Here is an 18,396-nt window from a genome sequence, read left to right on the forward strand (position 1 = left end):
TTCTAATATTTTGGAAGACAAATGGCCACTTGTAAATAGCCATAAAAAATTCCAGTTCCGTACCTATTAAAAAACTGCATAGTACAGACTTTTAAATCATTTCCTTCAAAGCAAAGCACATGACTATACTACATTTTTTACTTTACTTTCGGGTGGGGTAGGGGGGCGGGGAGGCGTGCCCGACTTGTCCCTGGGTATGGCCGCCCTTGGCTGAGATCCTACATGGCACGGAGTACGGGCCTGCTCTGAACCCAGTGATACCATATTCGCAGTTCCCCGTTTCGATGAACTGCAATCTCCACAGATCACAGTCCTGTCACTGCAGTGCGTAATTTCTAAAATACTAAGCGCCAGAACGCAAATCTTCGAGCATTTGAAAACTTGTGATAAAACTTACCGTGAGAGAGCAGTTTTTACAAAATACTGTTCTTAAATTCAGATTTTAAAAAGATATTTCTGTAATCAAAACGAAAAATCCTCAAGATTTGATATAAACAACACGTGTTACCTTCTGTTCCCACAGCAGTGTCACTTTACTCCCCAGTTCTGCTTGATACGTATCGCCACAAGTCAGTTGTCTTCGTGACTACGATGTCATATTTTCAACTGCTGCCGGTGGCAACGTTCAGATAGTTTCATTGTAGTTAGTCGGTGAACATGTGTGCAGCATTAGCATTTTGCGATGAATGATGACACATCGGAGTCATGTAAGTTGCTGACTTCCCTGGGGTTAGGGAAAACAAAACACGATGTGGCATGAGACGCAGAGTTAGAGGTCTAGTCAATGAATTGTGTTACAATTGGTTTGATTTAATTTCGTATTTTTTAGTACAAGTAAGTGAAGCATTCGAACACGAACGCCACTATAATACGTCTTCACAACACCTCACCCCGCGCCCCTGCCCATGACATCACATTGGTCAGCCATTGTCAGGTCAATGGTGCCGCCACAGCGGCAAATTATAGTTAAAATACGATTTTATACACTTGTACTGTTTTAAATCTCCGGTGACGACTCGAGCTCGGAAAAAAATATCCCTGTAAAGTGCCAGAACGCCCATCCGACGCGTTTCGGCTGAAATTAAACCTGTGTGGTTGTAGAATCCCAACATATGCTGGTTGACCTTTCCTTCTTAATTACGATTTTCTCACACACAAACAAAACTCAGTAGCGAGTGAAGAATAACTCCGCTACGTATTCTTATATACGAAGGCTAGATGGCGTGACTCCTACCTTTTCCGTGCTGTTGCGACGAAATGTTAATTGGCATATTCAAACACTTAGTAACTTTATGTTGATTTACAGTTTTAATTGCCAGCAGTGTGCAGTTATACTAACTCCCAGTCTGTTCAGGTTCACGACACGTGTGGCCAGTTTATAATGTCACCATGTTCTGCAAAAACAACAACACAATATCTCTGGAATTCCAACTGGGCTACGAACTATTCCTTTCAGTGAAGGATAAGCAAACGTGTTCACTGATTCTTTTATGTGGGAGGGGTTGGGAAGGGGAGGGGAAGTAAACCTATTCACTGTTCTAGTCTGATCTGAATTAGGTGAACATATTCCAGCAAAACAGTTAAGCAAATACGCATATCGGTGTTAGGCAGTTAGTGATATGTTCTACCACAAAGACGAATAATTTATAATATTAAAGGTCATTTGTGAACAGTAGTCCAAATTTACTGTAGACCGAAATAAGAGTTGGCCATTGATAAACCACTTATAACAACAACAGCAATAATAATAGTAATAATAATAATTTTTTTTGTAAAATGCCAAAACTTGTCAGCTGGCTCCCGGACTGGAGCTCACCACTGCTCCAATGCTCTGTGAATTACCACTGACAGCCATCGTGCAAGTCACTCGCTTATTTGATGCTATGCCGACCAGGAAAAAAACTTCAGATTTAGAAGAAAGCCGTCGTTGTTGCGGTGCCCAAACAGGGATAGAATCGTGCAGAACCAACGAGTTATTGGCCTACCAGCCATCTCTCAACATTTGACAGAGCCCTGCTGCTCCAACTAACAGCACACCTCACTACTAAGGCAGTGTTGCCAGATGAACAATTTGGGTTTCGTGCAGGCCGTTACAGCCATCTCCAACTCTTACGGGTGGTCAAGTACGTCATCTAGGCTTACGACAATAGGGAGAGCTTTCCACATGTGGCTTGTCGTGCCACTTGACGCACCTACTTGCTGGTTATCTGGAGGGTTGGACCTTCGTCGTGCGAGTTGGAGACGCCACCTCTACGATTCGCCGTGTCCTTGTTGAAGTCCCGCAGGACTTGGTGTTGGGCCCCGTCCTGTACAAAAAGTGGCTCTGAGCACTATGGGACTTAACAGCTGAGGTCATCAGCCCCTAGAACTTAGAACTACTTAAACCTAACCAACCTAATGACATCACACACATCCACGCCCGAGGCAGGATTCGAACCTACGACCGTAGCGGTTGCGCGGCTCCAGACTGTAGCGACTAGAACCGCTCGGCCGGCGTACTGTGTTTACACTGCGGAGTTGAAAAATATGTACACGCTGACATCACTGCCCTAATCTATCGTCACCAAAGTACGGCGGCGGTTCATCGCCGTCTCCAGGCTTCCAGCCGTAACGTCAAGCAATGAGCTTTTAACTGAATCCTTCAGTTTAATACTGCTAAGAAACTGGCACAACTACTTAAGAAATTACGACGCGTGGAGTGGACACCATCACGTTATGTGACGCCCCCATCCCTTGGAAGACACCTCCGACCGGCAGCTGACTCGGAAGCATCATGTCGACGACACCACGAGTAATGTGTCAGCTGCGCTGCGAACTATTTGCCTCTGCTGGATGAACGGTCCACATTGACGTGCAGTGTGGCCTTTGAATGTGCATATGTCTGCCCGCACTATCATAGGCTTATGCTTACCCAGTGTGGCGAACAGCCGCTAAAACACGTATAGTGAAATTACAGCGCCTCTGGAATAAGGCGCTTCAGCGGATTTTGCATGTACCGCATGATTTCCCAGCTTGTTACCTTCACGATGCAGCGACGGAACCAAATGTACTCGCACGAATTCAGGAACACACAGTGAAGCTGTATCAGAAGACACATACATCACCAAACGCCCTCGTAAGAATATTAAGGCGGCGTAATGAAGGAACTGACCGCTTTAAGCGGCCCGTGGCCCTACTTGACAGGCAGCATACCCATGTGAGTTTATTATTACTATTAATCTCTCTTTAAGGCAACTGCAAAGAAAATCAGTATTCCTAGAAGTCAATACTACTTACTATCGTAGAACTGATACGGCAGGCAATACCTTCGGGAAATATACTGCAGTCAAACGACCAATAGGAGCAAGCTATTCAGAAGAAACCTTCGAGCAGCACAAACTCTTACATACACTTGCTATACATAGTTTTCTTTTCCACCGTTCAGGACAGAAATTTTTTCATGACATCCATAAAATCCATTTTCCCATGTCTGTCTGTATAAACATGGACTGGGAATGTATAAATGAGTCTCGACTTTGTCATTGCCGATTTGAGACAAGTTTTCAGTCATCGCAAGGTGCTGAGTGACCACACAGGACGCTGACGATGAAACAACCGTCATAATCAGAATGATCAGAGGAAAACTTTGTCATACAGTTCTTTAACCCTGCCACGTTCAGCAGCGTCTTCAGATAGTGAATAAATTACATTGTAGTACACCATTCTCAATGGTTCACAGCATTTAGACCTGTGCATGAAGCCTGTCCAAGTTAAAGTCTGCTGTATTTACTCCAAGCAACTCATCTGATCGTCGTATAGACGAAAAATTGGCGTGGGAGGAGGTAACAAGTATCTTTTCAAGATGATATAGTCGCTTCAGATTCTCTTGCTTGAACCTTCGATCAGACTAATTCACATGAGATTAAGAATTTAAAGCACACCTTTTTTAAAATTCGTTCAGGAGACAATTCTTCAGGAACAGGTGATGTTTCCATGGGTTTCATTCTCGCTGGTATTTTTGTTAGCTGTGAGATGTCTGGATGTTTGAAATACAGGCTATTGGAATAATCTTCGACTTTCTCTAATAGTAAATAAAACACTTCCAGAGTCCTAAGATTCGCAAGAGCTGCTTCTGGAACGTCTAAAGAAATTTTCACTTCCTTTGCAATAAAATTTGAACAAAAATTCGGCTTAGTTCACAGGGGTGGTCACCCTCTTAGCTACGATCTGTTGGAACAGTCCAAGGCAGTGTAGAACAGAAAGGAAAAATAGTCCATCATAAAATTACATACTGTCAGAGCTAGGCGGTAGAGGAAATCCCACTTATCATTCTGAGAGTGTATCCATTAGAGCAATGTTATACAAAGGACTAATATTCCTAAAGCGAATCGTCTGGCTACAATGCAGCCCCTAACGTTTAGCAGTTGGGACGAGGAACCACTTTTCAGGGAGGACTCGATGGTGTTCAAAGAGCTTGTATGCCATACTAAGCTTTGTTTTAGCATAGGTGGAGTTAGCGATGCTTAATCAAGTTCACTTGCGTAGACAGTGATTTTGGTTGGTACTGATAAAAAAAAACAATTTGTTGTGACAACCTGCAAAGACTTAGACAACGATAAATAATGAACAAAGCTTATCCCATGGAATATGCCACCACTCCAACAAATGTCGTTAAGTGGGACGATGTGGCCTATGTAGCTGTTTACTGCATCAATGTTGTTTGTATCTCCCCCTCCCCCCCCACCCTTCCATCCCACCATCCCAGACAGTGGAGCAGGCGGGATACTGTGACATCCTTTCCCCTAGGTCAATAAGTCGTTGAATTCAAACACTGCGATGTTAAAAGGACCACAGACTTCATTAAATTTTACTATTCCTTTAGTTTCCTGCTGCGAACGTAACTAAGAAAGAAAACTAAGGAAATAGTAAAAACATATAGTTTAAGTTCTCATTGAAATACCAACACAGAAATTTCCTCTCTGAGACGGAATGAAAATATAACTTCTGAAATCGTTATAGGAACAGAAAGCTGGCTAAAGCGGGAGATAAATTCTGCCGAAATTTTTACAGAGGCGCAAACCGTGTTCAGAAAGGATGGATTAAATAAAGTAGGTGGTGGTGTGTTTGTGTGTGTCTGTTGGTAGTAGTTTATCTTGTGAAGTTGAAATAGATAGTTCCTGCGAATTACTATGGGTTATACTGAACAGCCGTACCAAAATAATAATTGGCTCCGTCTACCAACCCCCCCCCCCCCCCCCCCCCGACGCAGATGATATAATAGCTGAATGCTTCAAATTACAAATAAGTACCCCATTCATACAGTTATAATTGGTGGAGACTTCAATCTGACCTCGATTTGTCGGCGAAAATACATGTTCAAAGCCGGTGGTAGACAGAAAACATCTTCCTAACTTGTACTAAATGCTTTCTTTGAGAATTACTTTGAACAATTAGTTCATGAGCCCACACGAATTGTAAATAGTTGCGAAAACACACTTCAACTCTTAGCCACAAATAATCCTGATCTAATAGAGAGCGTCATGACGGATACAGGGATTGGTGAACACAAGGTCATTGTTTCGAGGCTCAAAACCATATCAACCAAAACCACTAAAAATAAACGCAAAATATATCTATTTAAAACAGCAGATAAAAATTCGCTTGATGGCTTCCTAAGAGAGAGTCTCCATTCCTTCCAAGCTAATTATGTAAGGATAGATTAGATACGGCTCAAATTCAAAGATACAGTATCGTCAGCAATAGATAGATTCATACCGCATAAGTGAATAAAAGACGAGACTGATCCAACAAGGTACACAAAACACATCAGAATACAGTTGCAGAAGCAACGAAAAAAGCATGCCAAATTCAGAAGAACGAAAAATCCCCAAGACTGGCTAAGTTTCACGGAAGCTCGAAATTTATTGCGGACGTCAATGCGAGATGCTTTTAATAGTTTCCACAATGAAATATTGTCTCAAAATATGGTAGAAAACCCAAAGAGATTCTGTTCGTACGTAAAGTACACCAGTGGCAAAAAACAGTCAATAGAGCGATAGCGATGGAAATGTTACCGATGATAGTGCCGCTAAAGTGGAGTTACTAATTACAGTTTTCGGTAATTCCTTCACGAAAGAAGACGCAGTAAATATTCCAGAATTCGAAACCAGAACAGCTGTTAGAATGAGTGACATAAAAGTAGATATCTTAGGTGTTGCGAAACAACTCAAATCACTTAAGAAAGGCAAGTCTTCCTGTCCAGATGGTGTACCAATCAGGTTCCTCTCAGAGTTTGCAGACACAATAGCGCCTTTCTTAGCAGTCATATACAACCGCTCACTTGACGAAAGGTCTGTTCTTAAAGACTGGAAAGTAGCACAGGTCACACCAATATTCAAGAAAGGAAGTAGGAGTAACCCATTGAATTACAGAACCATATCACTGACCTCAACTTGCAGTAGGATTTGGGAGCATATAGTGTACTCGAACATTATGAATCACCTTGAAGGAAATGACTTATTGTTACATAACCAACACGGATTCAGAAAATATCTTTCTTGTGCAACACAGCAGGTTCTTCATTCCCACGAAGTAATGAGTGCTGTCGACAAGGGACCTCAGATCGATTCCATATTCCTAGATTTCCAGAAGGCTTTTGATACCGTTTCTCACAAGCGACTATTAATCAAATTGCGTGCTTATTGGGTATCGTCTCAGTTGTGTACTGGATTCGTGATTTCCTCTCAGAGAGGTCACAGTTCGTAGTGATAGACGGTAAACCATCATGAAGAACAGAAGTGATATCTGCCGTTCCTGATTGATATAAATGACCTAGGTGATATTCTGAGCAGCCCCCTTAGATTGTTTGCAGGTGACGCTGTAATTTACCGACTAGTAAAATCACCAGACGATAAATTCCAATTAAAAAATGATCTAGAGAGAATTTCTGTGTGGTGCGAAAAGCGGCAATTAGCACTAAACCAAGAAAAGTGCGAGGTCATCCACATGGGTACTAAAAGAAATCAGATAAATTTTGCGTGCACGATAAATCGCAGAAATCTAAGGGCTGTCAATTCGACTAAATACTTAGGATTTACAATTACGAGCAACTTAAATTGGAAAGACCACACAGATAATATTGTGGGGAAGGCGAAACAAAGACTGCGCTTTGTTGGCAGAACACTTAGAATATGCGACAAACCCACTAAAGAGAGAGTCTACATTACACTTGTCCGTCCTCTGCTGGAATATTGCTGCGCGGTATGGGATCCTTACCAGGTAGGATTGAGGGACATCGAAAAAGTGCAAAGAAGGCTCAAAATGGTTCAAATGGCTCTGAGCACTATGGGACTCAACTTCTGAGGTCATTAGTCCCCTAGAACTTAGAACTACTTAAACCTAACTAACCTAAGGACATCACACACATTCATGCAGCGCCTAGAACCGCACGGTGCAAAGAAGGGCAGATCGTTTCGTGTTATCGCGCAATAGGGGTGAGAGTGTCACTGATATGATACGCGAGTTGGGGTGGCAGTCACTGAAACAAAGGCGGTTTTCTTTGCGGCGAGATCTATTTACGAAATTTCAATCACCAACTTTCTCTTCCGAATGCGTAAATATTTTGTTGACACCCACCTACGAGTACATAGGGAGAAATGATCATCATAATAAAATAAGAGAAATCCGAGCTCGAACGGAAAGGTTTTGGTGTTCCTTTTTCCCACGCGCCATTCGATAGCGGAATGGTAGAGAAGTGGTATGAAAATGGTTCGATGAACCCTCTGCCAGGCACTTAAGTGCGAATTTCAGAGAAACCATGTAGATGTAGAAATATTATTTTCTTTAATCAGTCTACATATTTGCTTTGACCGAACGTCTGCTGCTAACTATCTCTTAAAAATTCATTTCATTCACGTATTCGTAAATTACGTAACTATTTGTGAAGGAAGTTTACACTGGAAGAAAACTCTCCAGTGAAACCAGTGAAATGCGAGGCGAAACGAATAAAGCAATTATTGAACACCAAGATATTTTCCAGCAAGTAACATTTAACACTGAAGATAAGAAGTTTCGAGCGGAGTATATTTGCAGTGTAGCCTCGTTACATCACTATGAACTTTTTAAAATGTTTTATCGTCGGAACACCGAAGCCAAAAACATATTCTCAAAGAATATTTTAATGTGGAGCTTTCTGAAGGGTTCATTCTTTGCTCAGCCAATTGAGAGTCAAACCGTCAGCTTTTAAGTATGTAGGAATTCTCCAGTTACTCTATCACGATATTTTACTTTCGGATCTGGAGTAGTATTAACAGCGAATTCGCTCCAGCTGACCATTTGATAGTTTGTGCTAGATTGAGAATCCACTTCTGAAGGTTCGTTTGCATTCTATACGACTTTTGCAGATAGAACATTTCAGAGAAATACACATATCTGAGCACCATACAGTTTGTCTGTTCTAGATATGACAGCCTTAACAAGTCATAAGCTCTTCAACACAGCAAAACAAGCTTTTTGATAAGCAATATTCCTAAAATCATCAAAAAGTTCCTGCACGCATTATAGTGTAACTTTATCGTGATACTGCAATGTAAAGCTATTTGGACTATTAGTCCGGCGATATACACCGTAGCGCCAAAGAAACTGGTTTAGTCATGCGTATTCAAAAACAGAGCTATGTAAACAGGGAGAACACGGCGCTGTGGTCGGCAACGTCTATATAAAACAACAAGTGTCTGGCGCAATTGTTAGATCTGTTACTGCTGCTACAAAGGCAGGTTATCAAGGTTTAAGTGAGTTTGAACGCTATAGCCGGCGCACGAGCGATGGGGCACAATCTCCGAGGTAGCGATGGAGTGGGGATTTTCCTGTTCGACCATTTCGCGACTGTAACGTGAATATCAGTAATTCGGTAAAACTCAAATCTCCGACATCGCTTCGGCCAGAAAAAGATACTGCAAGAACGGGACCAGCGATGATTGAAGAGAATCGTTCAACGTTACAGAAGTGCAACCCTTTCGCAAATTGCTGCAGATTTCAGTGCTGGGCCATCAACAACAAGTGTCAGCGCGCCAACCATTCAACGAACCATCATCGATATAGGCTTTCGGAGCCGAAGGCTCACTCGTGTATCCTTGATGACTGCACGACACAAAGCTCTACGCCTCGCCTGGGCCCGCCAGCACCGAAATTGGACTGTTGACGACTAGAAACATGTTGCCTGGTCGGACGAGTCTCGTTTCAAATTGTATCTAGCGGATGGACGTGTAAGGGTATGGAGACCTCATGAATCCATAGACCCTGCATGTCAGTCTGGGACTGTTAATGCTAGTGGCGACTCTGTAATGGTGTGGGGCTTGTGCAGTTGGAATGATACGGGACTTCTGATACGTCTAGATACTACTCTGACAGGTGACACGTACGTAAGCATCCTATCTGATCACGAGCATTCATTCGTGTCCATTCTGCATTCCGACGGACTTGAGCAATTTCAGCAGGCCAATGCGATTCACCCCCCCCCCCCCCCCCCAACGTCCAGAATTGCTACAGAGTAGTTTCAGGAACACTCTTCTGGGATGCCTTGGAACGTGCTGTTAGAAGGGGTCACCACCCTCTCGTACACTTACGGTTTTAAGGACAACCCTGCAGGATTCATGATGTTAATTCCTTCCAGCACTACTTCAGACATTAGTCGAGTCCATCGCAAGTGTTGCGGCACTTCTGCGTGCTCGGGGTGGCTCTACACGATATTATGCAGGTGTATCAGTTTCTGTGGCTCTTCAGCGTAAAATGTTCCAGTTTTTAAAGTGAAATTTTAATTAAATAACCGTGTCATGCGATGAAGGAATGTCCTAGGTTTTCGGCAGGATACAGTTTCTTCTCAATTACTACGCAAACATCGAACAATAGCGATGAAACGGCGCTGTCCCTGCAGGCTTCTGCTTGCTAATGACCATACTTAGCTGCCCATAACTCTTCGTTTTAAAATCTTAGCAAACGTTGAGACACTGTGCGCCATCTCGTTTCGACAACTATCGAATAAATCGCTGTATGTGGTAGAAAGAACACTGTTGCATCAATATTTGTAAATAAAGACGTTTTTCTGGAAAATAAAATTGTGTGGCGGACCGGGACTGGAAGACGATGTCTTAGCCTTTCACGAGATAATACTCAACCGATCTACCTGAGCATCACCTAGTACTTGACCTCACAGCTTTCCTTCCACTAGTTCCTTGTCTCCTACCTTCCAAACTTCACAGAAGTTCTCCTGCATATCTTTCAAGACTAGCATTCTCGGAAGAATGAATATTGTCGAGACGTGGCTCAGCCACAGTCTGGATGGGTAGTTTATAAGGTAGGAAATTGAGTACTATCGGAAGCCAGGCTATGAAGAAGGATAGTGTGTCATGATTGGATAACTCAGTTGGCAGATCAATTGTCCACGAAAAGCAAAGATCCCAGAATTGAGTTCCGGCGCGGCACACAGTTTTAGCGTGCTAGTAAGTTTCAGATCAGCGCACACTCCGCTGCAGAGTGAAAATTCATTCTGGGAATAATATTCTAATAATGGACATAATGAAATGGTTGGGTAATTTATTTGCCAAAATCGTTACCTGTAACAGATGACGAAATAGCAGTTACGCTCTCATCACGGGGGCGCCCTGCGTATTAAATTGGTGACAACGCAAGTTGTTGAATATTGGTGCCTCCCCGTAGGAGGAAGGAAAAGCAACAATCAAACATCCTGTGGTGATCTGGAGTCTGATGTAAAAAGACGACGAAGTAATTAAGAAGGAAAAAATGTTCTTTTCCCTTTAGCCTCCTGATGTGGAGGGTTAAAAAGTCCGCTAAATGTCTAAAAATAACACGGCATTACAAATTTTTGTACCTCGTCCCACCTGTGATGGATGGGGCAGGTCTGCAAACATCTGCAGATGCGTCATCCCTGCGGGTGAGGCTATAACGAAAGTGGGGCAGAATGTTATGCAGTCCTATTATCCCCCTCACCACCTCTTGTACGTGTCAGTATATAAAATATCTTCGGTGGAAGATTAAATAAATAAATGGAACCATATGGCACAGAATTTGTGACTATTTTTATAGTTCTGATACATTTGAAGGTTCTTACTTTCCGAGAAATCTAGTAGAAAACAGATGGTAGCTTCATTTGGGAATGTAGGTTTTCTTGGGGGGTTTCACTGATGAGGTCTTCTTACCTTTTAAGTTCAATGTCTGCATCGTTCTTAAGGCACCTTTCAACAATGCTTCTACTCCTCATTCTTGCTAGAAAGTGAGTGGGAAACGCGTCTGAATGCGATATAAAAATCGGGCAGATACCGGGCCCATAACAGAAAAGATTTATTTTGTCCAAACTGTATATTAACATCTCAGTAAGTTGACAGTATTTGCAAATTTAACTGTTTAATAGCTATGACAGTGCGTGAAATACCAAGTGTAACCGATATAAGTGCAGATATTTCTGTTGGTGACTGAGGTTGGTGTAATGAACAACATTACATAAGTTTTTAATTAATTTTCATACTAATAATTAAAGCTATTAGGAGAAGTACGTTTCAGGTTGTGTAGTACTTACAAATACATGTGGCAAGAGCAAGCTGTTAATACTTGTTTTACACTTGCCAGCAGGTCGGGTGTTAAGGTGCAGACATGTGGACGCAAAACGGTTAGTCTATACCGAAAGGAGTAGTCCACTTAGCGCTACAGTCACGGCCATGCAGAGCACTACAGGTCGTAAAGTTTTTTGTTTGTTTTGGTCAGAACAGCTCAGTGTCGGTTAGACCGTCAGTAACAAGCCGCTCGAGTTCCTGCTGCTAATAAGGCGAGTACACCGTTCGGTTATCACATATTTTTACCAGCTTCAAACTGGAGGGACTTAGTTCCGGTTATCTGTGTAGCTACTACTTTATATTTGTAATTTCTCGCGTGTTTGAGTGCACAACTTTTTATTTTAAAAACAGTGTAGCGTAGAGTACAGGCATTTGTTTTTTTTTTCGGTTAGTGAAGCTCAGTGTTGATTAGACCGTCAGTGAGAGAGCACCTTGTATTACGGCTGCTAATGAGGCGAGTACACGGTTCGTTTGTTACGTATTTTTACGTGCTTCAAAAAAATGGTTCAATTGGCTCTGAGCACTATGGGACTTAACATCTATGGTCATCAGTCCCCTAGAACTTAGAACTACTTAAACCTAACTAACCTAAGGACAGCACACAACACCCAGCCATCACGAGGCAGAGAAAATCCCTGACCCCGCCGGGAATCGAACCCGGGAACCCGGGCGTGGGAAGCGAGAAAGCTACCGCACGACCACGAGATGCGGGCGTGCTTCAAACAGGAGCGACTTCAGTAATGGATAGCAACTGTAACTGCTGCGTACAGTTGATAGCTGAGTTGGTGACCCTTCGCTAGTAGTTTCTGACGGTGTTGGCTTCTGTCACACAGTTTGAGGCTGCTGCCAAGGGGCATCACTGTGGGGGGTCGGATGCGAGGATTCGAAGGACGTCGAGCACATCCCACGTACCCCCGATCGGTCCACTGCTGTCGCCGCCCCGGGTACTGCCTACACTGAGGTTGACCCCTCACCAATGGTCGAGTGGGAGATCATTCCAAAGTCTGCTATGCATCAAAAGACTCTCCGAGGGGCCGATTGTAGGGCCTCCTCAGTTCGTTTGACGAACAGGTTTTGGGCGTTATCTGTGCCTGACGAAATCTTTAAGATGGATGCAGTAGTCCGCCCTGTTCCAGAGGAACAGGCCCGCAAAATCTGGATATTCACAGAGGGTGGGTTTGCTGGTCGCTGGGGGCTCCAGCGTTAGCCACGTAATGGTGCCCCTTAGGAACATGGCTGCCAAGGAGGGGAAGGAAGCCAGTGTACTCACCGGGGGAAGTCATTCCGGATGTGGAAAGGGTGCTTCCGGATGCCATGAACAGTACAGGGTGCAGCTAACTGCAAGTGGTGGCCCATGTCGATACCAATGACGTGTGTCTAACATTCTGTGTGGTGTCTGTTTGTTCTAAGTCGTGTCTCCCTACCACTTTCGCGCAACGATGCTCTAAGCGTGTTTTTTAGGGAATTGAATAGTTTGAACCTGGGACCTGCTGCTGGTAAGGAGATGCCAGACCACACATGACATGTAGAGTTCAGAAGAGTTCAGTGAGACTAGCGATGATATAACCAAATACTTAATGATTTCACCGTCAGCTCCACTGTACTCACTGTAAAAGAATCTTAATAATAACTAAATTTAGTGGAAGGGGTTCAAGGCTTTCCTATTTTTAGTTAGCTGGTAAAATAACGTCGAAAAAGCAGTTAAATTTACCGTTGGAAATTTTATTCTACTCACAAAACATTGTTTATAAATTGCACTATTGATAAACGGAAATATTTTAATACAGGATGATAAAAACCAACTGCGTTCAACAAAAATGTGAACGAATATTCCCTGAATGGGTTTCCAAGTTCTACAATGGATACAAGGATGACCTATGCCATATCACATCTATAATCTAGATTTAAGTTAAGTTTCATAAAAGGGAAAACTATCAAAATGGTCTACAGTGACCCTCAATTATCTTTAATTACTTATCTAACTTGTCGTAAATTACAGTGGCTGATGTGGCTTCTCAATAATTATATAACAGAAAAATCATCGCGTTTCAGATTTTTACTTCAAGTAGCAAATGTGAACACCATGAGATTTAATTGACGATCGACACTAATATTACGTAAAAAAGGGGATGTAACAGATGAGACTTCTGCAGTTCTGAGTGAAGCATTATGCGCTATCGCGTGCGTTCATTACCTTGATGGCGTTTAGGCAGCGTCAGGGGGCGGCGTGCGGCGCAGCTCCACACAGCTCTCTGTCTCGGAAGCAACTCCCTCCTAACCTCTCCTTACTACAATTTACAGAAGTTGGTTTAAAAAAAGGTATCTGGTTGTGTTTCCAACTGACCAATCAGGGTCTCAATGTTAACCTTAAGCTCCGCCTACAAAAATTCTGTCTATCCAATGAGAAACGTTATACTTTTCGTGGTGGGGCAATGTTTTTAACGTTTGCAACGTAACAGAGACGCGTATAGTCTCACGCTAAAACTTTCAGCTGGTGTGGTCCTTTTAGTGTTATCGTAAGATCTATACTGTTCTTCTGGAGGGCTCTCTCTTTTAACATGGGCTGGGGGGTGGTTTTGGCGGTCGGCTGGCGACGTGGGTGTCCGTCCCTTATCGTAGGGCCTCCTAGCCTACACGATTCTGCTCTCGGCTTCTGTTCTCGTTTCTCCCCTCAGAACTGCGTCTGTTTCACGGTGGGACGGTATGATATGCATTTAGGCGTTCTTGTCTTAGTCTGTGGTGTTCCATTTGCTCACTCGTTGATCGTATTACTTTGGTTAATTTAATGTCATGATTTATTCGGGACTATGTGACATACTGCCGGATTTGCTATCATGTCAGGGTTTTCATGGAAGGTGTTGGATTTTCCTGACACCTTACATGTGTCGCTTTGGATCGGAGAAGATTCTCTCTGGTTTCGGTCGGCTAGTGGAAATGATGAAGACTGCCAGTCTGTGGAGCTCACCATCTGCAGCATCGTCGACTGAACAGACTGTGGTCCTATGGTGCAGAGCCGAGTGGAGGGTCTGAATCAGAGGCGGTTTTGTGACCGTGTAGGCTGCAGCGCCATCGGGTGGTGGGTTTCTGGGTTCCGCTTAATAGGTCAGGAGTCCACTACACACAGGAAGCGGCTACACGGGTAGCGGGGGCTGTGTGGAAGGGAGTGGGCGGTTTTTTAGGTTAGAGGATCTCAGGAAACCACAGAAAGGGCGTCCGTCTAAAAGAGGGTAGGTAAAACACAGTAAGGTAGTTGTAAAAACAATCGATATTGTAGTTGTAAACTGTCTTAGTTGTGTTGGGAAAGAACCAGAGCTCCAAGCCCTGATACAAAGCATCGAAGTTCAAATAGTTACAGGTACGGAAAGCTGGCTAAAGCCGGAAATAAGTTCAGCCGAATTTTTTTCAAGCGACATAACAGTGTTCAGAAAGGATGGATTAAATACAGTTCGTGGGGGAGCATTTATTTCTGTCAGAAGTAGTTTACCTTGTAGTGAAATTGAAGTAGATAGTCCCTGCGAAATAGTATGGGTAGAGGTTATACTTGACAATCGGACTAAACTATTAATTGCATCGTTTTACCGTCCCCCGACTCAGAAGATACAGCTGCTGAACAGTTCAAAGAAAACTTGAGTCTCATTTCAAATAGGTACCCCACTCATACATTTACAGTCGGTGGTGACTTGAATATACACTCGATATGGTGGAAAAATTATACGTTTAAAGCCGGCGGCAGGCATAAAACGTCACCCGAAACTGTACGGAATGCTTTCTCAGAAAATTGTTTTGAACAATTAGTTCATGAGCCCTCTCGAAGCGTAACTGGTTGCGAAAGCATACTTGACCTCTTAGCAACAAATACTCCTGTACAAGTAGGTAGTATCAAGACGAATACAGGGATTAGCGACCACAAGGCAGTTGCTGCTAGGCTGAATACCGTAACGCCCACAACCATCAAAAAGAAACGCAAAGTACATCTATTTAAAAAAGCTGATGAAAATGCTCTTTACGCCTTTTTAAGAGACAGGGTGAAGATGGCAGGGGTAAAATACAAGGAGCGAAAGGCTATTTACAATTTGTACAGAAACCAGATGACAGTTATAAGAGTCGAGGGGCATGAAAGGGAAGCAGTCGTTGGGAAAGGAGTGAGACAGGGCTGTAGCCTCTCCCCGATGTTATTCAATCTGTATATTGAGCAAGCAGTAAAGGAAACAAAAGAAAAATTCGGAGTAGGTATTAAAATTCATGGAGAAGAAGTAAAAACTTTGAGGTTCGCCGATGACATTGTAATTCTGTCAGAGACAGCAAAGGACTTGGAAGAGCAGTTGAACGGAATGGACAGTGTCTTGAAAGGAGGATATAAGATGAACATCAACAAAAGCAAAACGAGGATAATGGAATGTAGTCAAATTAAATCGGGTGATGCTGAGGGGATTAGATTAGGAAATGAGACGCTTAAAGTAGTAAAGGAGTTTTGCTATTTAGGGAGTAAAATAACTGATGATGGTCGAAGTAGAGAGGATATAAAATGTAGACTGGCAATGGCAAGGAAATCGTTTCTGAAGAAGAGAAATTTGTTAACTTCGAGTATAGATTTAAGTGTCAGGAAGTCGTTTCTGAAAGTATTTGTATGGAGTGTAGCCATGTATGGAAGTGAAACATGGACGATAAATAGTTTGGACAAGAAGAGAATAGAAGCTTTCGAAATGTGGTGCTACAGAAGAATGCTGAAGATAAGGTGGGTAGATCACGTAACTAATGAGGAGGTATTGAATAGGATTGGGGAGAAGAGAAGTTTGTGGCACAACTTGACTAGAAGAAGGGTTCGGTTGGTAGGACATGTTTTGAGGCATCAAGGGATCACAAATTTAGCATTGGAGGGCAGCGTGGAGGGTAAAAATCGTGGAGGGAGACCAAGAGATGAATACACTAAGCAGATTCAGAAAGATGTAGGTTGCAGTAGGTACTGGGAGATGAAGAGGCTTGCACAGGATAGAGTGGCATGGAGAACTGCATCAAACCAGTCTCAGGACTGAAGACCACAACAACAACAACAAGAGACAGTATCGCCTCCTTCCGATCTGATCACAGAAGCGTAGAAAAGATTTGGAATGACTTCAAAGAGATAGTATCAACGGCAATTGAAAGATATATACGACATAAATTAATAAGTGATAGTACTGATTCCCATAGTACACAAAACGGGTCAGATCGGTCTTGCAGAAACAACGAGAAAAGCATGCCAAATTTAAAAGATTGCAAAATCCCTAAGATTGGCAAAGTTTTGCAGAAGTTCGAAATATAGCGCGTACTTCAATGCGAGATGCTTATAATAATTTTCACAACGTAACTCTGTCTAGGCATCTGGCAGAAAACGCAAAGAGATTCTGGTCATACATAACGCACACCAGCGGCAAAACGTAATCAATACCTTCACTGCGCAATAACAACGGTGAAGTTACTGATGACAGTGCCACTAAAGCAGAATTATTAAACACGATTTTCCGAAACTCCTTCACCAAAGAAGACGAAGTAAATATTCCTGAATTCCAATCAAGAACCAACTGCCAAGATGAGAAACATAGAGGTAGATATCCTCGGTGTAGCAAAACAGCTTGAATCACTTAATAAAGGCAAGGCCTCCGGTCCAGATTCTATACTAGTCAGGTTTCTTTCAGAGTATGCTGTTACAATAATTCCATATTTAGCAATTATATACAACCTCTCGCTCACAGGAAGATCCGTACCTAAAGACTGGAAAATTGCTTAAGTCAGAGCAATACCCAAAAAGGGAAATAGGAGTATTCCGCTGAATTACCTGCCCATATCACTAACTTCGATTTGCAGTAACGTTTTGGAAATTATACTGTGTTCGAACATTATGAATTACCTCGAAGAAAACGATTTATTGACACATAGTCCCTACGGATTCAAAAAAACACAACTAGCTCTTTATACTCAAGAAGTAATGAGTGCTATAGATAGGGGATGTCAAATTGGTTCCCCATTTTTAGATTTCCAGAAGGCTTTCGACACCGTTTCTCACAAGCGTCTTCTAACCAAACCGCGTGCCTATAGAATATCACCTCAGTTTAGCGACTGGATTCGTGATTTCCTGTCAGAAAGGTCACAGTTCGTAGTAACAGACGGAAAGTCATCCAGTAAAACAGAAGTAATATCCGGCGTTCCCCAAGGAAGTGTTATAGGCCCTCTATTGTTCCTAATCTATATTAACGACACAGGAGATAATCTGAGTAGCCCTCTTAGATTATTTGCAGATGATTCTGTAATTTACCGTCGTGTTAAGTCATCAGATGACCAAAACTAATTGCAAAATGGTTTAGATAAGATATCTGTATGTTGCGAAAAGTGGCAATTGACCCTGAACAAAGGAAAGCGTGAAGTTCTTCATGTGAATACTGAAAGGAATCCGCTAAATTTCTATTACGCTGTAAGTCACACAAATCTAAAGGCCGTAAATTCAACTAAATACTTAGAGATTACACTTACAAATAATCTAAATTGGAACGATCAGATAGATAATGTTGTGGGTAGAGGAAACCAAAGACTGAGATTCATTGATAGAACACTTAGAAGGTGCAACAGATCTGCTAAAGAGACTGCTTGCACCACACTTGTCCGTCCTATTCTGGCGTATTACTGTGCGGTGTGGGATCCGCATCAGGTGGGACTGACGGATGACATCGAAAAAGTTCAAAGAAGGGTGGCTCGTTTTGTATTATCGCGAAATAGGGGAGATAGTGTCACAGACATAATACTTGAATTGGAGTGGCCA

At 42.7% G+C, this 18,396-nt stretch overlaps 1 protein-coding gene across 1 annotated transcript in view; it reads right to left on the reverse strand.

Annotated features, from left to right (window-relative positions):
* Positions 1-18,396, reverse strand: part of LOC126260573 (neuroendocrine convertase 2) — a 1,523,774-nt gene that overhangs the window by 665,923 nt on the left and 839,455 nt on the right. The gene's annotated exons all lie outside the window — the stretch shown is intronic.

This window comes from Schistocerca nitens, chromosome 5 (assembly GCF_023898315.1).
Source record: "Schistocerca nitens isolate TAMUIC-IGC-003100 chromosome 5, iqSchNite1.1, whole genome shotgun sequence".
Lineage (NCBI taxonomy): Eukaryota > Metazoa > Arthropoda > Insecta > Orthoptera > Acrididae > Schistocerca > Schistocerca nitens.